The 24216-nt window shown below is 41.1% G+C and overlaps 1 long non-coding RNA gene across 3 annotated transcripts in view; it reads right to left on the reverse strand.

Annotated features, from left to right (window-relative positions):
* Positions 1-24216, reverse strand: part of LOC111865038 — a 425443-nt gene that overhangs the window by 120755 nt on the left and 280472 nt on the right. For all 3 annotated transcript variants that reach the window (XR_002842892.2, XR_002842893.2, XR_002842891.2), the window contains one exon: positions 1615-1684. This is a non-coding gene — a long non-coding RNA (uncharacterized LOC111865038). The remainder of the gene's footprint in view (positions 1-1614; positions 1685-24216) is intronic.

The raw sequence follows: 24216 nt of genomic DNA on the forward strand, positions 1-24216 counted from the left end.
ATTGAAACAGCATGTCTCCTCGACAGACCATCCGTGACTGTACCTTCTTTGCGATATTCAACTCTTGAAAAAGCAGACGAGCATCAGCAGAAACTTTCTTCTCGACACAAAATGGCGTCTCTCCAGGCTGTATAATAATGTTATAATGTAACGTATACCATTATCCTTTACCTCCTTTATACAGTGGCCAGAGCCTACTTATGCAGTGGAGTCGTCTTCTGCTTCCATAAGGTTCTTTCGTAGCTTCATTTTTTTTTATTCTGGTAGAAGCTGCAGTTCATTGACGAAAGTCATCAGTATCCATAAGTAATAAGTTTGCACGGCAGGAACGAGAGTGGTGGGGTGAGTTAGGGGTGGAATGGTAGCTTCTCGAGTGAAGTATGTTTTCTATAAAAGCTGAAGAAGAGACGAGTTGGGGGGTGGGGTGATAGCATGATTTTCTTGGGTCACTGTATATAATTTCGATGAAAAGATGTGGTTACGAATCGTGGTAGGAAGTTTGTGATGCCCCAAAACGGATTTTCCTGAAGCTGTACTGACCACTCCCTGTTTTATCCGTCGTCAATTGCATTGATGGGGAGATCTTGTGACAAGCAGCAAGCCCAAACTACTGAAGTAAACTTGAACAATATTTATGTATCTATAGTGTAACTAATTCTATGGAGCAGAATTAATAGTGGGAAACTAAAAGTCCTTAAGCTGGTCAAGTTTCAGGATAGCCTGTCCCTGGTCCCTGTGCTGAGCCAGATGAATCCAGTCCGCATCACAATATGTTCCTTTAAAATCAATTTTAATATTATCCTCCAACGTATGTCTAGGTCTATAGAGTGATTTCTTTCTTCAGGTGTTCTGATTATAATTTTGGACGCATTCATTATCTATCCAATGCGTGCTACAAGCCCCGCCATTCTAACCCTCTTCTGCTTCATCATCATAAGAGCATTTGATAAAATTTACGAATTATTAAGCTCAATATGCAATCTTATGCGCCTTCGTGGTATTTCCTTCCTCAAAATATTCTTCCCAGCTTCCAGTTCTAAGCCACACTCATAGCACTTTCTTCTTTTGGGGTAGGAAACCACGTTTTACAAAGGGTAAAATGTTATTAAACCCCCTTTCAAATCCGAAGCTGGAAAACTACCCCTTACAAACTACCCGTGACTGTTTATTCAATACAATTGTAGATACACCCTTATCGAGACTTTAACTCCACCATTTTTAATCTGAGGACGTGACATATTATGGCGTCATTTTGAATAAAACGATTAAAAATACTATTTCCGTTATAACATTCTAAAGAAATTTACAAATAAGTTGTTAACCTATTTATTTTAAGCTTTTAGGAAGAAGACACAAACACCCATTAAACGAAAACATATAAATATTAAATTGATTACTTAAAATATATATTTTCCTCGAAATGAAACCCCTGTCTTTTTGCTCCAGAAATTGTCAGAAAACATCAACCATCATTTAGAGCGAGGAGGTAGGGGTGGTTTGGAGGGAGTAGGATCAGAGAAATTATGTACGGTTGGCAAAAACAGCGGAAGGAGTGCGCAGACGCAGTGGGCTATTGTACTATGGGATCTGTAGCTCAGTGAAAGCCAACTATACCTGAGAGGGCTCAGCAAGAAGCCGCTTCTGAGCATTTCGCTCCGTACTTGCGTGTCCAGTATCTCGCAACCTGCAACCAAAGAGAATTAACAAATGTACGTTTTGTTTTACTAACATCAAAGAGAAGATTTCTTCTTGAGAAGAAAACATTTGTCCAGAAAGTTAACAAATTGCACAGATTTCATGAAAACCAAAGTCAGCTTCCGGTGGCCAAGTGCAATTCTGTCCAATTGTCCAACTTGCAGGTCTCAGCTCCTCATTGATGTCTTTTTTCATTCATGTAAGAATCTTCTTCGTCTTCCTTTTCATCTTCTTCCATGGGTATCCAATTCTCTATTTTTGGTAGTAAGTTATCATTAATAGATAAGAAAAGTAAGATAAGTATATTTTTAGTGGTTATAATAAGGACGATCATAATAATAATTAAATTCAATTAAATTCTTTAATAATAATAATAATAATAATAATAATAATAATAATACGCCTATTTCGAAATAAAGTACTTGCTTCAATGTTTCTGTGTGGGTTAGTTAGTTACTGGAGAGGGTGCGTTTCCCCATGAACTGAGACCTGTATTGGTGCATTGTGCTTCCCTCTATGATTTCTACCAGTCTCTATATCCTACCGGTACTGGTGCTTACCATCAGTCCCGCCCAGCCAGCGAGACCGGCTCTACTAGCTGAGAGGTATCTATAATGCTTCCCCCATCTACCAGAGGCATTAGAGACTGCTGTTGGGCGAGAAACGTCCGAAATTTGGCTCAGTGACCTCCTTTGGAGATATGAGGTTCTTTTACGTGCCGTAAAGCTACGACACGGGACCCACGGCTTAAAGTCCCTCCCGGAGGACTTCTTCCCTGAATTTTTCCGCCCTTAAAAATTCGACGACCTCCGCCGGGTATTTGAACCCGCGTACTACGTGTCATGAGGTGGGAACGTTACCTCTAGACTACGGAGGCCGCTTATCTGTGCTGGTTACCTTAGATACGAATTTTAGAGCTATTATGAATTAAGAAGCGGGGAGATGTTCATAAATGAGACGCATAATGGTTGGGTACTCTGATCTCTTCTGACTTCACGAAATAAGGAAAACTGCGCGTGACTTAGTCAGGTGCCCAGCGGAGACAAATACTAGTCAAACCCGTTACATCCATCGCATTCTTTGTCTCTGGCACAAATATCATCTCATGTTGAGATGATCTTTTGCAATCCCGAAGATGTTTCCCAAATCGGCTGCATGTGATCCGTGTTAATCGCAAATTAATATAACAGTTTCAAATACTGTCACGTGTAGGGGGTGTTTGTGATTTACAGATGGAATATTGATTAGTGTGTGAATTTATTGACCACTTTTATACACCTATCGAAGCTACAAACAATATAGTACCATCGCTGATCTACAAATTTTACAACTCACTGTTACGCACATACTAGGTTTCTCAGTTTTCATTAGTCGTATTCTGGCAACGGATTTCAACACAGTAATTATACCAGTCTCACTGTAACTTGCAGTACACATGAAGTATTCTTTGTGCAACCTAATTCCTTTCTTTCAATTTCTTCTTAGCCATCTTTGACTGCCACCTCAAGAGGCTACCTCAATTCTATCTCTCATCTACCTAAAATCCTCTTTATATAGTCTCGGGACGACCCCCACAGAAAACACAGCTCCCCTACTGTTGCGTGAATTCGTCTCCTCGGAAGTGTTCGTTCAATTGTTCCACAGTAACGGCTGTACGCATCACATCTCATATAGTGAAAATTCCTCCATTGTTGCATGCGACCCTTACCTGGCTCCACAATTCTTGCATTGAGCAAATACGCCACAATGCGTTTAAGATAGACTTGTTTCTGAGACTTATGAGAGAAATATTTGAATACGACTAGTAGAAATCACACTGAAGGGCTCCATTGCTACAAGCCCACTGTGGCTTTCATTTATAACAGCCTCGGAGTAACAGAATATTGCGCCTTTCTGTATGGCTGTATGGTATAGAAAATACGATAACTATATTTTCATGATATTTCCTTCAGTTTGTCCTACGTTTTATTGCAGATATATAAGTGTACGTTTCTCTACTGTGAAAATGCCCAAGGATTTATAAACTGTTTATATATAACAAGAGTGGAAGAAAGAAAGTTAGAAAATATTGCCAGCAGAAGATAAAGCAGCAGAGTAGAGCACAGGAAATATATAGAACATAAAATGAAATATTCATATTCGTTATTATTTTATTTACTTTTGACCAAACTTTCTTGTCTCCCTCATGATGTTCGTAGACACAGAGCAGGGTCACTATGAACACGAGATAGTCATCTCTACATTATCCATTCTTGGAGCTACAGAAGTGTAGAAGTTTATTACGTAATTAACTTCATCTGCTTTGTGGTTCTACGGAAGATTCTATCAGTAAAAACAGATGAATCATGCTACACCCGTTTTGTGAGGGATATTGTCCATTCCCTCAGGTGCGTACGATATAGGGCTTATGGGTTTTTTGAGAGTTATTTCTACTCCCATCTTCTGGTAATTTTTGCATTAAGAGAGGCAGTTTTTCTTCTTATGAAAGAAGTAAACTTCGAAGTTGGGTACAAAGTAATCGGTATTCGACCCACGGATCTGCTAAATACGGACATACAGTACATTTTGAATACTGTATGACAGCTGTGATATAAAGCCCGCAGAAAGCTGATACGCTTTTGGAATCTGGAAGTCTAGAATGTCTCTCTCTCTCAATGTTATTGAGATTATGAAACTCTTCTGCAGTTTTAAAAATCCTAACATGTAGCAGTGGGCGTTGTGACAGATAAAACAAGTGAAATGTTACTTGCGCTGCGTTACAACTGTAGAGACATATATTTATTACGAAGAAAAAAAATCTCCCCGCCTCCCTGCACAAAAAGAAAAATATTTTGTCTGTTTTTAGTCGACTGGCGAAATAATCAGGAGAAATGTACTGAATAGCCACTTCGGTGGAATGGGGAATTCTTTAGAGAAGTAGGTCTGAACTGAAATGTTTTTCGTCACTGGCAAAAGCACGTATCACAAAACCAAGATCTCATACGAAAAATTCTGTATTTAAGCATTTTATTTTGTGCTCAGTTCTTCCGCTCCTCTGCATGCAATACTTTTAACAATGTTCCAGGACTGTGTGATTATGGAAGTCCTCATTATGCAATTTTCTAAAGCCTCCTGTCATTTCTTCAGTCTTAGAACCAAATATTATTCTCAGTAACTTGTTCTCAAGAACTCTCAGTGCCTTAGTATGCGAGATAATTGTATCCACACAAAGTTATAGGTAGAATTATAGTTCTTTTTTGGTATACCATAGCCCTTATGATTTTAGATTAAAAATGGAAAAAGAGAATATTTAATTAAACTCCACCTACACAGAATAACAGAGACAGAATTGAATGATTGATTTATACTATAGTAGAGGATAGGTGTACTGTCTTCGCTCGCTCGGAAGCCGGGATCGTGGTTTCGGATTTGTTTCCTGTGAGGTACGAACTGAATTCTTATATATTATTCTTATACACTGCCGGTCACGGTAGCCGAGCGGTCTAAGGCATGCACTGTCTTCGCTAGCTCGGACACCGGGATCGTGAAAAACCGAAGTGAACGGAGAAGTTCATGGAGGTAGGTCTAGGCCCACTGGGGCTGTAGTGACAAGGAAAGAAAAAACGAGAGGACAGGTGTGGGCAATTATTTTAGCTGAAGACCATATCGTCAGATCGGTTAAGCTTTGCAGACCACTTACATCCATCGACGTAAAGCTGAAAACATTCAATTCAGGTCACCCACTTTTATATTCAGGAATTTAAGAGTACATAATTATTATGAATTCAGAAGGGTTTAACTGAAGAAAACGAAATAGATTCCCAAAGTTTTATATCTTTTATTATCATTTTAAAATTACAACTTATTAAATTACAAATTATTTTAATACTATAGAGTAAAAAGTAAATGTATCCTTGTTACGGGCCGTGAAGGTCCATAGGGTTGTGAGACGTTGAGGTTCCCACATTTTCTAGACAGTCGGCTCACAGATGGCGGAAAGGTTGTCAGCCTTACGCGTCGGCCGTCCTTTGCCCCCCAAAATATTCCTGATACTCATTTCTGTTAGAGGCTGAGTAGACCCTAGGATCACAGTGCGGCTGGAAGGATTAGGTAAATTGAAAAAATAATCCAATGACCTCATCGGGATTTGATCCCGCGATCTCCCGGCTTGTAGCATAGTGCCTCAAACAACTACGCAACCGCGTGCCTCCATTTTAATACTATTGTACACAAAAACACGTTTATAAAATATTTCATTACAAATTTAACATGTTTCCAAGGGCAGTTTTCAAAGTATTGCGGGGTAAGAACGACTACCTCCTGCCGGCTTCACCCAATCCGAATATAGTATTTTTGTTGATGTTTATTAAGCAGAAAAAGAATACCTTCTTCCTCACAGAATTCATTACCCAGCGCCGAAAGGTCAGTCAGTGGACTCGACACTGATCTATCCCAGTTTAGTCCACTTCTATGTCTCTTTCACTTTTAGAACTCATCCACGGCCGCGCCATGGCTCAAGCGGTTAGTCGCTGGCTTCCCACCGCGGAGGCCCTGTTTCGATCCAGGGTCTGGTCAAGTGGGATTTGTGGTGGACAAAGTGGCGCTGAGGCAGGTTTTTTCCGAGTACTACAGTTTCCCCTGCCAATCTTCATTCCACCAATTGCTCCACAATCACCCTCACCTATCATCTGGGGCTGGTACAATAGGCCAGAAGTGGCCGCAGTACAAGGGACTTAGTCCCACCCCACTAGCAATAAAAAAAAAAATACAACACATCCACGATGAGGTCTGCCATATGACTGTCTTACTATGTGGTTATATATCTACGTGTAATATGCAGTTCGTATTTTCTGTTTTCTCCGTGAATGCTAATCGTGTAGCCCATCTTATATTAGCTGATTTAATCAGAGAAACGATGCAATTTTTTCAGCTTCGCGCAAACTTCTGTATTTTTCTAGGCTCACTCTTTGTTCGAAACAAGACGGCTCGCAGAAGCAAGTCTATGGTGAGGGGCCTCGTAGGACTGGTGATGCTTAATTTTAATTAATTCGCTTAGTGGGGGGCGGAGCCCAACTGGGCCCACTCGGCACGGCGGCCACTGATTGGCCAATTGTAGCCTGCCCCGGATGATTATGATGATGGAGAATATGGTGGAATGAAGATTGGCAGGGGAACTCGAAGTACTCGGAGAAAACCCGCCCCAGCGCCAATTTGTCCACCACAAATCCCACTTGAGCAGACCCGGGATCGGGAAGCCAGCGACTAACCGCTTGAGCTATGGCGCGGCTACTGGTCAAGGAATATCCTACTTTTATGAGATCTGAATAGTCAATGGCATATTAACACGCTCTGACAGCTCTACCCCCGGTACCTACTGGATAAGAGGTTGGCTGGGTCAAAGAGCCGGCCTAGACGCAATGAAGAAAACAGAAAATTTTTGCCTCTGCCGAGAATCAAATTCCGGCCGTCCAGCCCGTAGATCGTCGCTATACGGCCGAGCTCCCCGCCTCCTTTAATCCAGATGATACCTTCAATTAAATACCGCATAATTTTGCACAATTTTTGTTATTTTCGTTGCACTGACGTGGCTCTTTAGAAATGTAAAATTCTTCTTCATCTTGAAGCCGAGCCCTTCTTGAGAAGCTACCAGTTGCACAGCTACTCAAGAATTTCCCAGCATTTTATGGAACCCCAAAATTTCATTACCGTGTTCACAAGAGCCCTCCACCGGTCCCTATCCTGATCTAGACCAGTCCAATCCATACCATCTCATCCTATCTCCTACGATTCATTTTAATATTTTTCACCAACCTACGTTTTCGTCTTACCAGCGGGCTCTTTCCTTCTGGCTTTCCCATCAATATCGTATTTGCATTCCTCCTGTCCCCGATTCATGCTATATACTCTGCCCACCTCATCCTAACTTGACTTGATCATTCTAATTATACTTGGAGAAGAGTACAAGTTATGAAGCTCCTCATTATGCAGTTTTCTCCAACCTCGTCCACTTCAGCTCTCTTCGGTCCAAATATTCTCCTCAGCCCCCTGTTCTCACACACCCTCAGTCTATGTTCCTCCTTTAATTTCAGAGACCAAGTTTCACACCCATGCAGAACCATAGGCAAAATTATAATATTGTACATTCTAATTTTTAAGTTTCTAGGCAGCAGACAAGAAGACAAAAGGTTCTGGGCAGAATAGTAGCAAGCATTACCCGAATTCAGTCGCCTCTTAATTTCCTCCTGAATCAGGTTTTGATTTTTATAGTCGTTCCCAAATATCTGAACTGTGCCACATTTGAAAAACATCTGTTAGCTAACTTTCAGAAACGTAATAACTGAATTAATACTAAGGAAACATGAAACAGAGCGCCACACAGTCGAAGAGGAGTTAGCAGAAGAAAACATACATGATGCAAGCTTTGCACAGGCGCTGTGAACGGCGCAGCAAGATCTGAAATGAGCGTGTGAGTTGGTAAACAGGTGTGTGTCAAGCCTGCGCATTGCTTCTTATGTCAACGCTAGCCCACCGTCTTGACTGTTCCCTTCAAATTCAGAACACGCCTCTCCGCACACAATCAACATTGCCAACTGTGAGTAGCATACATTTGCATGTGTGTGCAGACACGCGCGAGGCCATTTGAACTTACTTGTTGATTCTAACCTTACTTGTCTTTCTTATTTATCTCCATTCAACAAAAATTCAAGGGCCCCTTTTCCAAAATAATGCAACCGATACATACACAACAAGGTTAGGAGCGTCGTTTTCTTAGGATGAGACACAAGTTTCATGACATTTGTAAGAATTTACGGTGTTTACTAAGAAAAACTTAACTTTTGTCCTCTCGTCTGCTGTCTAAAAACATAAAAATTAGAATTTGCAGAACTACAATTTTGCCTGTGGTTCTGTATGGGTGTGAAACTTTGTCTCTGACATTATGAGAGGAACACTGAGTGAGGGTGTTCGAGAACAGGGTGCTGAGGAGAATATTTGGACCGAAGAGAGATGAAGTGACCGGAGGTTGGAGAAAACTGCATAATGAGGAGCTTCATAACTTGTACCCTTTGCCTAGTATAATTAGAATGATCAAGTCAAAGGGGACGAGAGGGGCAGGGCATGTAGCACGAATGGGGGAGAAGATGAATGCATATAGGATATTGGTGGGAAAGCTATAAGGATCAGACCAAGCTGTAGGTGGGTTGATAAGATTAAAATGAATCTTAGAGTGATAGGAAGGGGTGGTATGAGCTGGATTGATCTGGCTCAGGATATGCACCTGTGGAGGGCTTTTGTGAACACGGTAATGAATCTTCGGGTTGCATAAAGTGTTGGGAAGTTCTTAAGTAGCTGCATGACTGTTGGCTTCTCAAGAAGTTTTCAATCCATAACGTTAGTTAGTAAAAAACTAAATATATTCTGTGCTTTATTATATAACTTGATTACTAAGCAATGAAGGTGTGTGGTGGAGTACCTCCGCCTTCCTTAACCTCGGCATTGGATGGAGTCGAGTATTAAGCTTTACGCCTAGGCCGACTTACCTCTAGGGAAAGAGCCCCCAGTACCCACTGAATAGGAGGCTTGGTGGACCCCTGAGAGGTTCGAACACTATGAAGAAGTAAAAATGTCTTGTCACGGCCGGGAGTTGAACCCCGGTCATGCAACTCGTAGCCCATTCCTGTGCCAACAGGACTACCCCGGTGCCACATGTTATACAATACACTACTGAAATCTATAGCACTTTAAAAACTTATGATGGTCAAATTACAATATAAGGTATTGTTTATTTTAACTTAACTGGTGACCCGACATTTTTGATATTCAAATATCATCCTCAATTTTGTCTCTTCAGTACCTGCACAGGTAAATTCGCATCAGAAAGTTAGCCCAACAAATCAAGTAACATCACATTATATTTTCTGTCATACAGAATTTCATTCTTGGACTAACTTCTTAATTTTGAAAAGAAAAATAAAGCTATCCCTGTAAAAGGTAGTGGAGGCCCTTAGGGTTGTGAGACGTCGAGGCTTCCACACTTTCTTTGGACAATAGGCTCACAGATGGCGGGATGATTGTAGCTAGTTAGTTGAGGTACAATGGTACAAGTCGGAAGGTCGCAGATTCGAGTCCCGATGAGGTGGATATTTTTAAATGACCTAATCTTTCCAACCGCATTATTGCCCTGGGCTCGACTCAGCCCCTAACAGAAATAAGTACAAGTAATCTTGTTTATGGACGGTCACGGTAGCCGAGCGGTCTAAGGCATGCACTGTCTTCGCTCGCTCGGAAGCCGGGATCATGGGTTCGAATCCCACTCAGGGCATGGATGTTTGTGTGCGTTTTTCTGTGTTTGTGTACAGGTAGAGGCCTTGCGACGAGCTGATCACTCGCCCAAGGAGTCCTACCGAATGTGTAAGATCTAGAAAACCCGTAGCGAACGGAGAAGTTCATGGAGGTAGGCCTAGACCCACTGGGGCTGTAGTGCCAAGGAAAAAAATCTTGTTTATGCAATTACAGCATAATTTCTCACAAACACAAGAAACAAAACACAATGATGTACAGGCGTACTGCACACTGAGACACCCAGCAGTTCATCTGATAATTAAACTGTTCAGCGTCGCTCTAAAAGGGAAGGAAACGACGACCGGAAACGATTTGCCTTTTCTCTTCCAGTTAATCCATTGTTTCAGTAAGGAACGTAACATTACGAAATGTGCCACTAAGTATGTATGGGAAAATTTGTATGTATCATCAGTGCTAAAAACATTCTACCAGTTATCATGTCTGACAAAGAAAAGTGGGCTCACATGCTAATTATTACTTTGGATTCAATCATGGAGTCGAGTTTACGAACGAAACTTTTTTCCTTCAGTTCTTTGAAGCACTCATCAGAAATATATTATGACATAACGCCCGAAAGCCAAAATAGTGGAGTCAGATTAGATGTTCATTGATAGGCAATGACTCGGTAAACATGTTCCGCGGTAATGAATTAGCAAGCAACGATCAAGGTATTTTGGGGATAACGATGGAAACTGTGTTTTCTGTGGGTCCGCTCTATGACGAGAATCCCAGGCCACCTGAAATAATAATTGAGGTAGTCTCTTGAGAAGAAATCGAAGGTGATTGAGAAGAGACAGCAACGAGTTTAGTTGAGACTTGAAAGTCAGCCTGTGAAGAGAAGACTTTATGTTTTACAGTCACAGTGAGGTTGGTATAAATATTATGTTGAAATCCGTTGCCAGGAAACGACTAATGAGAACCCCAGTGTATGTGTAACTGTGAATTGTAAAGTTTGTAGATCAGCGATAGCGTTTTATTACTTGTAGTTTCGAGTTGAGTGTATAAGTTGTCAATAAATGGAACCATCTAACCCAAACCCCTTCTAATAATCACATTCCTTCACGTAACAATATCTTGAATAAGACAAACCGTTGACTTTTACGGTACCCAAAATTCACCATTCATAATCACGACAAGTTTTCTGTCTGCAGTTCAGAAGCTCTCAGTATAGTATCACTGCTACCAACATAAATTAGCAGGCCCAAATTATCAGCTTTTATTTGCGCAAAAGGTGACGCTCAGATCTATACCCGTATTCAAAATCTGGCCTGAGTCATCTGACTCCATAATGGCGTGCGCCTATTAGCCACCTTCCGCATGATTGCAACAAAATCATAAGTTATGAACTTGCCAGCCAGGGTTCAATTTGCAGCAGATGGAATCGAATAACATCTTCAATATCAAATTCAGAACAGCGATTTGAATCAAGTGGCTAAAGTGAAGTTGTCCATGTGCTTAATTGATAGTAGTTGGTATAACGACTGCCTACGGGCTGAATGACCGAGAGGTTCGAGTTCGAGTCTCGGTAGGTTCAAGAATTTTCTCTTCTCCACGTCGCCCAGACCGGCTCTAGGGTCCACCCAACATCCTATTCAATGGGTGCCGGGGGCTCTTTCCCCGGGGCGTGAAGCTGACCACTCACCTTCAGTTAGTGCCGAGGTTAAGGAAATATGGATCTATGCATCCACAACCCCATACGCCTTCATGGCATAGTGCTTAATTAGGTAAGCACAGGGATAATTTCAGCTTTTACCTTTACTATAAAGATGTAGGGGGGAGTGGAGGTATAGCTCTACCATTATTAACGTCGGCAGTAGGTGGACGTGGTGAGTGATTAGCTTCAAGCCCCAAGCTGCTTTACACCCCGGAAAAGAGTCCAAAGCATCAATTTAATAAAAGAATAGGTGGGCCCCAGGGTCGATCTGGACGCTATCTCTCTCTCTCTCTCTCTCTCTCTCTCTCTCCTTCTCTTCCAACTTGGAGCACTGGGCATCAGGGAAACGCTTTGTTTCACTTCAGTTTCTTAGTCCTAAGACAGTCGGTATGACTCCCTGGACGGGGGATGAGCCCATCGCAATGCCGCTACATATACAGGACAATATAAACACAGAATAAAAGCAAACATATGTGCCTTCAATGGGATTCGAAGCCATGATCCTTGTGTTCGAGCGAGCGAAGACAGTTCATGCCGTAGGTCACTGTGAACGACGAAAGCTATAGAGAAAGCTATAGAGAAGAGAACAATTTGCTCCTATCGAGAATCGAACCCCGGACTCTAGCCCGTCATTATACCGACTGAGCTATCCTGGCTCCCATTACGGATGGTTTGGTCTAGTGAATTGTTACTGGTCTTCATCAGCACAGTCATTCTTGGTTTCGGGTCCCAATGCGTATACTAACGTTCATGTGGGAAAAATTGCGGAAGAGGCTGGCCTGCTGTAGGCATCACTTGAGAATTTACTAGACCTTGAAGTATAAATGCCTAGGTCGCATACGTAGAACCGTTTATCACGCAATCCCACAACATCGGCCGCCTCTTAGCTCTATATTAATTTTCTGTCAGTGATGTTTTGTCTCATTCTTAACGCCCCCTTTGCAAGAAACAATGGAAAATATGAACTAACAATTCGAAACAAATAAAATATAAATTATTCGTAATGCAGTGTTTTATTGTGACGGACATGGAGGTCAAGTCACTGGTAATGGTAAGCACTCAGCGTCATTCACATTGTCACGTTTTAAAGTGTCTATTAGAAGAGATTTGAATTGGATGTTTAGATTTATTACACTTATACACTCAACACGTAATTACAAGTAAAACAGCTCTATCGCTATCTCCACACTTTACAGTTCACTGCTGTAAACACTAGTCTTCTGTTTGATTTCACTAGTAGTATCCTAGTAATGGATATTTAAAATGGAGGTTGTACCAGTCTCACTGCAACCGCAGCATACATAATGTCTTTTCTTCACAGCCAGACGCTCAACTACACTGAACTGCGCTCAATCTCTCGATTTCTCCGTTATCAAACTCACATCCTAGCGTCTCGAAACTCAACTGACTCTCTCAACTAATTCAGCTTGCCTGGGGTCCTCTTTATATAGCCTCGAAGCGGACACAACAGAAAACATTTTTCTTAACAAGCCCTTCGTTTTTATTTAAGTATTGTTACCGCGGGAACGATTTTACCTACTCGTTGTGTATTAATAAACGTCTACTCTAGTTCCATAATGTTGTTTCAAGGGTTTAACTTTCATTATCAGAGAACCGTGTTTTAGTTCGGCATCAAGAAATGTTAATGACAGTACGGACTTCCGGGTTGTAAAGCACTGTTATTCGGAGAGAATCCTACGTTTTGGAGGGACGTATCACTTATATCTTGTGGAGTGAAGAATAATCCAATCCAAACGGGGTTTCTCCGAGCTACTCATCGTACAAGTTTCAAAAGATCACACTCAATAAAAGTCTCCGCCGTGAGATATTCAAATTCTGAAGTATAGAATGCATTTCCTAGCCACACAGACAGTAGTTGAGCTTCCAGTTGCATCCTGTATCGAGTTCAAAGATGTGCTGGGTTTTCATTCATTCATCTGTAATCTGTCAAGACGACAGGTCCACAGTCTCTTCCAAAACAGTTCCTCCACTTGATGCGATCTAGAACTTTCTCCTTCAAATGAAAATATCCTCTTCTGTCCTCAAGGTCATCCAGCATCTTCTTACGTCTTCTTCCTCGTCTTCTGGTCACTTCTATCCGCCCCTCTATCTTTCTTTCCATAACTTCTTTAAGAAATTCCTTCACCTCAACCAAACTTCTGTAAAAAACACATTATACCTTAGTTATCAAAGTGCTTCGTATTTCGACATTTCGGCCATCATCAGGTATTCACAGTCAGCGTTGCCTGCACAGCTCGCTCCTCATATTGGCCAGTGATTAGAGTCGGTGAATTTCATGTTATCGTAGTTACTACAGGATTCTGACCCTGGTGTATAACACAGAGATATTGGGTTTTCGGACTTTATCCATCGTCCGTCCTGGTTATTAAGATAACTAAGAAAAACACGACGTTTCGGAAACTGGATCTGTTTCCGTCCTCAGGTGAGGGAAAACACCTATTCCTCAATTACTGGAGGGACCCAACAGAATAGGTGTTTTCCCTCACCTGAGGACGGAAACAGATCCAGTTTCCGAAACGTCGTGTTTTTCTTAGTTATCTTAATTACCAGGACGATGGATAAAGTCCGAAAACCCAATATCTCTTCATATTATCGGTTTGGTATAATGGGATGAGATGCTATTGTCACGTGTCCTGGGTTCCGTGACAAATAATTGCAGATTCCGGCTTAGACGAAGCTGTTTTATTGGACAACTGGTTTACAATTACACTTATAATCGCTACAGTCACTCTGACATGACTTCATCCAGATGATGTGGCTTGAATAGTTCATCGTCTCTGATCTGTTCTTCTCTGAATTTATTTCTCACTTCTCTCAATATCTGGTGTAATCTCCCTGACGTAGGTTCTTGGCGTACCGAATAGCAACCCCACCCCCCGAACAGTTCAGCATTTCATTTCCGTGGTAACCTCCAGCCTATGGACGCATTACCACGGAAACACGTCCAGTTCTGCAGTAACTTTTGTGTCTAGCCGAGTGTTTCCATGGAAGTGCATTTATACTGATCCCATGGTAAGTCGTTTTCGCGGGAATGTGCTTTTTTTAACACTCGGTGCCTCATGATCAGGCTTTCAGGCGTCGCTACACTATCACATTCGTCGTTGTTAAAACGTTAAATATTGTAACTGTTAAATCGTTGAATATTTTAATTCTAAAGTTCATATATTTTAAAAATTCTGTTCTTTCTGCAGATATATTTGGTTATTTCATCACATTATTATTATTATTATTATTATTATTATTATTATTATCATTATTATTATATTCTATTATTCATTTCAATGTTCCTACGTTTTCATGACGTGCTCACTAGTAGCAGAGATGGATTAGCTCTACAGCAGCAAATATTATTGACATGAATAGTACAAGAGGGTCACATGACTGAACATAGCTCGAACAAAACGTGTTATAATAAAAGAATTGTTTTTTTTCTGAAACACTGAACAGAATTAAGAAGCTAGAACAATGGAGGATCCACCTTCCCTTCCAATAACCAACCCACAGCCATGTCTACAAGAATAATAGTACGACTGAAAGGTGTTTCGTAACATCCCTGGAATTTCCTGCACATATGGACCAACACAACGTGGAAATAAAAAAGCATGTAACCTATAGATCAGTCGGGGCACTGGCCTACTATTTCATGTACTCAGTACAATTATAAAAGTGGCTTCGTGGGGTGTATTGAACACTAATTAATTTTTATTTTTTTTAATTCGCTTAGTGGGGGTGGAGTCCAACTGGGCCCACTCTGCATGGCGGCCACTGATTGGCCTATTGTACTTGCCCCGGGTGATTATGATGATGGAGAATTTTGTGGAATGAAGATTGGCAGGGGAAACCGAAGTACTTGGAGAAAACCCGCCCCAGCGACAGTTTGTCCACCACAAATCCCACTTGAGCAGACCAGGGATCGAACCCGGGCCGCCGCGGTGCGAAGCCTGCGACTAACCGCTTGAGCTATGAAACACTAGGCTGCACTACAAATATATATATATGTACCATCTAGTAAACTCCACCCACTATGAGAACGAAATGAATTGAAGTGAAATACGTATTTCACGGATGCCCTCTGCTCCAAGTGGGAGCAGCAGGAAGAGACGTCAGAGACTATGAGAACACTATACGTCATCTTCAGTTATTGATACAGACTGTTACGTCACCGTTAGAAAGTTACTGGGTTCTATTTTCCATATCCTTCCGGTGTTAATATTGTAGCATGTTGAGCCGTTGCTAAGTAATGACTCTGAAAACGGCCTTTGTTAGGTAATGGCGCCAACATACACGCATGCAACAATAGAAGAGCTGTGTTTTCAATGTCGTCCGTGCCTAGGCTACATAACTTGCTATTGCAGGCAACAAGCAGATATACAAAATCATGAGAGGGAACATGTTCGCGGCATAGGACAAGGTGAAGCCAGACATAGAAAATGTAAGATGCAAAACTTGGCGGTGGTCAAACTTACGACCGTTCAAGTGACTAAGCTGCCGTTGTAACATAAGATGATTAAGACGGGCATGATCTGCTCTGTAAAACCTGTACTGACAGAGAACATGTGTGTAGTGCACAAGAAAGAATTTTCAATAACATGTTATATGTGCGAAGTTTACACTTGAAAGGCTAAGCATATTCATAAGAGACAAACTCACCTTCTCGTCAGACAGGATGTTACATAAGGACTATTGCCGGAAGGGATTTGTGGTGGACAAAGTGGCGCTGGAGCAGGGTTTCTCCGTGTACTTCGGTTTCCCCCTCCAATCTTCATTCCACCAATTGCTCCACAATCACCCTCACCTATCATCTGGGGCTGGTACAATAGGCCAGAAGTGGCCGCAGTACAAGGGACTTAGTACAAAGAAGTACTGAATTAAGCACCAGACAATGAAGGCATACGGGAAAATGGATGTGTAACTCCCATCATTCTTAATTTCTGCACCAGATAGAACTGAATGTTCAGCGTCACGCCTATGTCCTCTTTTCCCCGGGAAAAGTGCCAGCCATTGGATTTAAGGGAATGCCTCAGGACTGGCGTGGAAGCTGTGGAGGTAATAAAATTCTCTTACTCATGCTGGAGTTCGAACCCCGGTGTAGCGTAGTCACTACACAGACTGAGCTGTCGTCCCGGCACCTAAGCACAATTAAAGAGTTTTTAATGGACTTACTGAGGAAGCGGAAATGAAGAATTATTTCTAAAAAATGTGAAGGTACGATTGTCCGTGCATTATATCAGTACTGCATGATGTACTGTGTGGTTAGAGCTCCATGCATTCTGAACCACGGCGTCAGACGGAGTTCATTTGCCACTTTCAAAGCTGCGTTGCTTTACTATCAGGAAATGAGCTCCCAGTAGCAAGATGAGAGGGTAAAATGGATTCAGATACAACCCGCAATATTTCTCTGTTACAATATCGTTACTGCCGGAGAAATCGCTTTAATTTCTTTTTAGCCCATTTTCCTTATTTTGAAGAAATAAAAGGAGTTAATGATATAACCATGCTGTCTGTGTTTCTGTGTATGCTTCCCATCCACGTTTGAATACCTGAACCAGTTTTTATGAAACTTGGTATGTATATCATGTCATCTGAACCCACCTCAACGGCGTACTTCATAAATATCTATCATCAGTATGTTTATCTCCTTTTCGTTGCTAGTCAACGGCTCGGTAAACACGTTCCCGCTGTAATGAATGAGTCGTTTTCTATGCGGTCCGTGTCTTATCGCAGGAAAGAAAGTGATTAGTTTTTCTAAAAATATTTATTGTTTACGACAGAAATTCACATTGTTTCTGATAAATTTTGTGGCGGAAGTAAGATACTGTATGGGATAATTAAATTTAATTCTAACAACTACCGGCGCTTATTCTACGGGATTTTGCAAAATATTTACGAAGAGGTTGGTGTATATAAGACCTATACAGAAGTGCTGGGACGTATGTAATTAGAAGGTCACCATAGAGAGAGTGAAGGAAAACAAGAGCGACAAATACAATTACTATCGAATGGAATAACATGAAGAACAAACGTACGTATTCCAAAAGGGAAGAAAAGCAGATAGAAGGGGTAGCAGAAGGGTTGATTGAGAGGGTCGCAATGGGAGAGTTCCAAGGAAGTAACGTCTGAGGATTTGCATTTCATCAAGTACAGGTCCTAACTGCTGTAGCAGGCATTCCATGCCTAATCAGCCATTAACGGAAAGGCGTCCAAAGTCCTTGCTCTGATAAAGCTGTTCTTTTGCATGTAGCCCGCATCGCAACGGCTCTAAAACTCCTTACCGTTGTTCATATATTCCATGCTGACATAACATCATAGCAACTGTACTGCAGTAGTAAAGCTAAGGCCATATTTTCCTTGTGACATGAAGACATAAACTGGAGTTCCACCAACCTTGACCTGGGACCTAGATGGAAGTGAGTGGTCAGTTTCACGTCGCTGCCGTTTTGTTTCCAGGGAGAGAGCCCCTGGTTCCCACTGGATAGGAGGTTGGGGGGGGGGCACACCTGGCACGAATCGAACCCACATCGTATATTTCGTAGCCCGTCGCTATACAGACTCTCGCGAGTGACGTCACACTATGTTCATTAAGTGCTTGATCCTGAATTCTGTATCCTACGGAAGTCCCCCTTCCTTTTTTCTTGTCATTTCTGTTCTTCTGTCTACGAGTAATTGAAATTTGTAGCAATGTATACATTGGAGTAATGTTATCATTGTGTTTACTTAAGCATCAAGCCTTGAAGACATCTAGTGGGGCAGTGGCAATCCACGAAGATGCTGATGAGCTTCCTGTTCCGGTCTCTTTAGCGCGGGAGAAACACACATCGGTCCCCATTGGCTAGGCTGCATTGACCGCGAGCTAGTCAGAAGAGACAAGAAAAGCCCTGCTTCTGCCGAGAATCAAACCCCAATTATCCAGCTCCTAGCCAGTTACTATATTCAAGAGCTATAACGGCTTTATTCTGTACAACAATACTTCTGTCTTGACGTGGCTTGTAAATTCAAGTCAAACTGAAACAACACTAATGTTACATTTCAACGTCCTCTTAAACTGGTTAACGATCGCAGGAGCTGTCTTGAAGGTGCAATTTCTGGTCATGCTTGTAGACTGTTGTACTACGATAACATTTTTTTAAACCAGTAAACATCCACGATCCTTGGAGGTCACACAATACCACCTCGTACGGAATATACTTGTACACCTCACACACGATACAATCACCGTGCACTTTAACAGAACTCTTCACGTAACCCAAGAAACCAGGGAATGCCAGAAGCACGGAGTATCAATGAAAGGTAGAACATTTAACTGATTTCAACAAAACTGAACAAGAACAGTAATTATTTTTAACTATGTTTTAGAACAATAAACTAGATAAGTTGCAGCAATTAATTAAAAGTGTCTACCCGATGATGAATTTGTAAGGTCGAAACATGTCATAATGACAAAGTATGGCACCAACAGTTCATAACCAAGAAAATAAGTTGTAACTTCAAGAATGTCCCTGCAAACCGAACTGACACAAAATTAACTATGAACGAAGGATTATCGGTCCCTTCCTTGTGAGACCCTTCGTCAGGATTCGTTAAACTTCTTTGTCACATGTTTTTATTACTGGCGTTTGACAGTCAGTTTCGATTGGAGATGGCTCGAAATCGCTGGGTGACACCTTGTCGGGCCTCACCTGCTATTGACACGTCCGCTGCCACCTGTACCCCACTTCCTGAGGCTTGAACCAACGCCTACCGGAAGACGTGACTCTCGCTGCATGGCAGCGGATGTTCTGGGACATTCCAACGACATGGCCTGGCCACAACGCTTGGCAACAGTGCGTGACGCCGAATTATGTCTTGCCAGATCATCGGATCTGATTTAGTGTCACGACATCCTAAGGACTACTATGTCACATACATTTTCATTAACCTTATCCTTTATGGAGTAAGTCAGTTTTCAATTCTGGCATTTCCACCTCCAGTTATTATGACATTGCCATATTTTAGTCCAATTCCATAATATAACGCATATGCCCATTGCTAGGCAACGGCTCCGAAGCATACGCTCTCAACAATAGAAGGATATTCATTGCTAGATAACGGAAATATCAACACATATTCTTGATAATAGAAGACTGTGTTTTCCATGGGGTCCATGGGAAGGACATATAAGAGGGCAGAAGTCGAGAGTGCCCAGTCGAAGTAGATGAGAGTTCGTCAGATAATGATTTGTGAATTGATGTAACCAGTTGTATAGAGGTCCAATAATTTCGATCATTAAACCCAAAATCCATCTTATTAGTCACGCGAATCTCGAACACGTGACAATATTTTAATGGGAAACCTGTCTCATGAATCACCATTCTATGTGTTTGTTATCGGTTCCTTTTCACTTCTGAACTAATTGGTCGAAGTGTACGAAACATGATGGGGGCTTTATGACACCAGAAGCCACTCCGACCTCTACATTATTTTAATTATTAAAGTTCGTAATACAACCCAATAAGAAGACGAACATTGGGCGTCCGCAGCTAAGGTGGAAGGAACAGACCAAACATGGCCTAATTCATAATGATGATGATGATGATGATGACGGTAATAATAACACGGCAACGTAAGAACTTGTGAGGTAGGAGAGACTCTATCGCCAAATAAGTCAATACTGAAAGCTGACATTTTACACAATAAAGGATCTTCGAGAAATATGAAACTTTTATTAAAGTATTTGTTTTGTAAAATATAAAATGTAAAATGGCGCATCCTTGAAATCCACAGTTTATTCCGGGCTCCCTCTGATCGCAACATTTGGTGGCCCCACCGGGGTAAGTTGTGTAAAGTTTGGTATTCTCACGTGTATGGGGGACTTATAAGACGGGGTTTGGATTGGTAATATTATTTATTGATCACTCCTTGTACAACCACTCGTAAGAAAAATAAATTATAATAACTCACAATTAATCTTCAGCCAAATATTTTTTGCCAAACATTTACATTTGGCAGTAAAACTATTATATATCCGTTGCCAGGATACGACTAGTGAAGACTGAGAACCCTATTGCGTGAGTAACGGTGAAGTATAAAGTGTGTAGGTCAGCGATAGCGCTGTATTGCCTGTAGTCCCGAGTTGTGTGAATAATACGTCAATTAATCCAACCATCCAATCCAAAACCCCGTCTATAGTCACCCCTACATATGATAGTATGCATAACGTCATATATCAATATCTTGAAAACTAACATTCTTCCTAAAAAGTAAAGGTATCCTGTAACAGGCCGTGGAGGCCCATAGGGTTGTGAGATGCTGAGGTTCCCACATTTTCTAGACAATCGGTTCATAGATGGCGGTAAGAATGTCAGCCTTACGCTCCGGCCGCCCTTTACCCCCTAGAACATTCCAAGAATATTCCTGGTACTCATTTCTGTTAGAGGCTGAATCGACCCCAGGACCATAGTGCGGCTGGAAGGATTAGGTAAATTAAAAAAAAATCAATGACCTCATCGGGATTCGATCCCGCTTGTAGCATACTGCCTCAACCAACTACGCTACCGCGCATTCTTCCTAAAATGGATGAAAATAGGAAATAGAAGTGGGTTCAAAATGGAGACGTTCTGCAGTATTCGCGATAGAAACACGACCCTGACATAATCACGAACAAGTTCGTAGATTCTGGTGAATGTAACTTTCAATGCGTTATACATAACTGTTTTCTTTTTTCTCAGCTTGTACTCTCTACTCCGGTCTAGAAAACCGAAATTAACGGCCATGAGGATCCATTGTGCTGATCACGTGACACCCTCTATCCGCAAAAGTTGGCACTAACTTCGCCGACAAGCGGCGGTCGCTCGGTCGGTATAGTTGTCTTGCGAACTAAAACCACGGAGTTTGGTTTGTACTTTCTACTAGGGAAGATCGCTTGTCTTTGATTTGCGAAATATAGGTGGGCGGAAAATACAAGAAAAAGTTGTTATACAAAATATTACGTCCCCCATTTCAGAAAATTTTGCGACAGTTAGGTGAAGTTTTAATGTTAAGTGAGACTGGAATATAGCAAAGTTTTATATCTGTCGTTAAAATCTAAATTCTCACATCGTATCCCTGAAGGGTCTCCTTCCTTCCGTACTTTTATCTACTGTGCCGTCTTCACCAGTGTTAACGTGTTTTTAAGCAAATAGCCTTTGGTTTAGAACAGGCAGTTAAAACAATTGTATGTACATCCAACGCTTTACACCCCATACCTCCCCCCCCCCAAAGACACTTGGAAACTGCGGTCTGTTTCGGCGCTGATATGTTCCAAGGTAAAGCAGACGTCTTCAAGGATCTATACCCGAATGCAGGTTGATTAGTTCTGCTTCTTCATACCAGCTGTTTTTTTTGTACGGTCGTTTTTAATATTATTAGATTGTCGGTTGAGTGGAATGAGCTGGCGATATTCAGCAGGGAATAGAGTGTGAAAAGAAAACCAAGTTTGGACTAGAAAATTAGGGAAAGAATATCCAAAGCGACAAGTCGGAAAGCTTAGACTTAAGTACTCTTAGGAGGATAATATTAAGCTGGAAGTTAAAGAAATAGGATAGGGTGTTATGAAGTGAAATCGTCTGGCTCGGGATAGAGACCAGTTGAGTGCCCTTCTGAACACGGTAATTAACATTCGGGTTCCATAAATTCGATATTTTTGAGTAGCTGAGCTATTGGTGGTTTCTCCAAAAACGACTTAGTTCCATGGAGTTAGATAGTTTTCTATTCAGGAATATGTCTGCGAAAACTATAGGCTAATTTAGACTTCTGCCACCTGAACTTTATCCAACGCAATTTTCCTTACACCCATCGCCATAATTATAACGCCTGAAATTTAAAAAAAATGTTGGTATCTTTAAAAATAACAAATAGTAATTTTCTTTCTTATTCTCACAAAACTAAAATTTGATTTTATGTGGTCATCATATAGATATCTCCTCGAATGTTAAGTATGAGCTTTAGAAATTCCAGCAAAATTTTCAAATCCAGGTCACACTACACCATTCCATGATCCTACAGCAGGCAGACCTAAGGTGTTTAAAAATCCAGATTGGGCATAATGGATGGGGAAATAGCTTAGGTGAATGCAGGGGGGGGGAATGAAACTGAGGGAAAACTGTATACCACAAACAACACTTCACATGAATCAAGTTCAAGTATTAGCAGCGAAAAACCAAAGTTTATGAAACTTCTTTGTAAGAGAGAGCAAAGTTAACATTAATTTATTTACAATGTCATAAATTGCTTAATATCCGCCACAAATTTTCACCAGATGAACTGCAGCATTCTGAGATAAAATGTTTATTTATTTTCTTTCGAGTTCATAGGTTAAAAACTTTTGTCTTCTTCCGGTTCCGCCAAACACGAACACCTCACTGTTTTGTACAATTTATATGATTACGTGATAAAAAAGATAGGTCCATCACAAAATTTATACCTATACAGAAAATTAAGAATTTTCACCGATGTCGTGAAATTGAGTAGAACTCCCGACTCTAATATTCAGGATGTCTTAGGCCTCACCACCACTGCTATTCGTAAAGTAAATTATTTTTAAAAGACAGAAGATTATTTGAAAGAACAATATTATGTTTTTGGAAGCAGAACACGACAAAAAGATAAAGGGACGATGTTAAAAATTAAGGATATGAGAAAATATGTAAAAAGTACGTATAATGAATTTAAAACCAAAACGATTTAAGATCTTTTATATACACATATAAAACGAAAGGAATATGGAGGAACTGGAATAATAATTTCTTAAGTCCCTAAAACTAATGACAACGCAATGTAGGAAATTAATCTGATACACATGCATAGAGTACTATACTCTGGGACATAACGCCGTGGAGTCAGGTAGAAATGGTCTGGGGTCGAAGTGTGGACCATGCATGAAGAGGCGATAAATTGGCAACAAGCTTAGGTATAACATGAACACTGTCACATTGTAATATTTATCCGTAAGTTCTGAGGTTTTCATGGAGGAAATTTTTCAGATTGTAGTACGGATTGTGAAATCGTACGGTCCTGAAGACGGACACCGCATTTTCGGAGAAACATGCTGCCTCCATCTTCAAAGTTGAAGTGTGTCGTTTAAGGTTTTGGCTAAATGATGCAGAAAGGTGTTAATTGCTTATCTTTCTTGCAGCCTGTATTTAACGGAGCCAATTCCTTAACCTACCCACTTCTACCTTGAAGATGGAAGCATCATTTTCTTATTAAATGCCAGTATCCGCCTACAGAGCTATAAGATATCAAACCAGAACACAATAAATGATATAAACTCCGTCTCAAGTGCAAACAATATATTTGTGTCTTTGATCTTGCTCCCTACACTACATGTTTCGGCCTCAGAAGGCCATCATCAGGTGTATAACACTCACGTCGCTGTCACACTGCACCCAGTCCATCGTATGGAGTGCAACAGGATGCTTAAATATAATATTGCAGAACACAATAACCTGAACAATTTTAATCGTTTATTAGAGATTTATCATAAACGAAACAAAGATATTAATCACTTCAGT

This window comes from Cryptotermes secundus, unplaced genomic scaffold (assembly GCF_002891405.2).
Source record: "Cryptotermes secundus unplaced genomic scaffold, Csec_1.0 scaffold971, whole genome shotgun sequence".
Lineage (NCBI taxonomy): Eukaryota > Metazoa > Arthropoda > Insecta > Blattodea > Kalotermitidae > Cryptotermes > Cryptotermes secundus.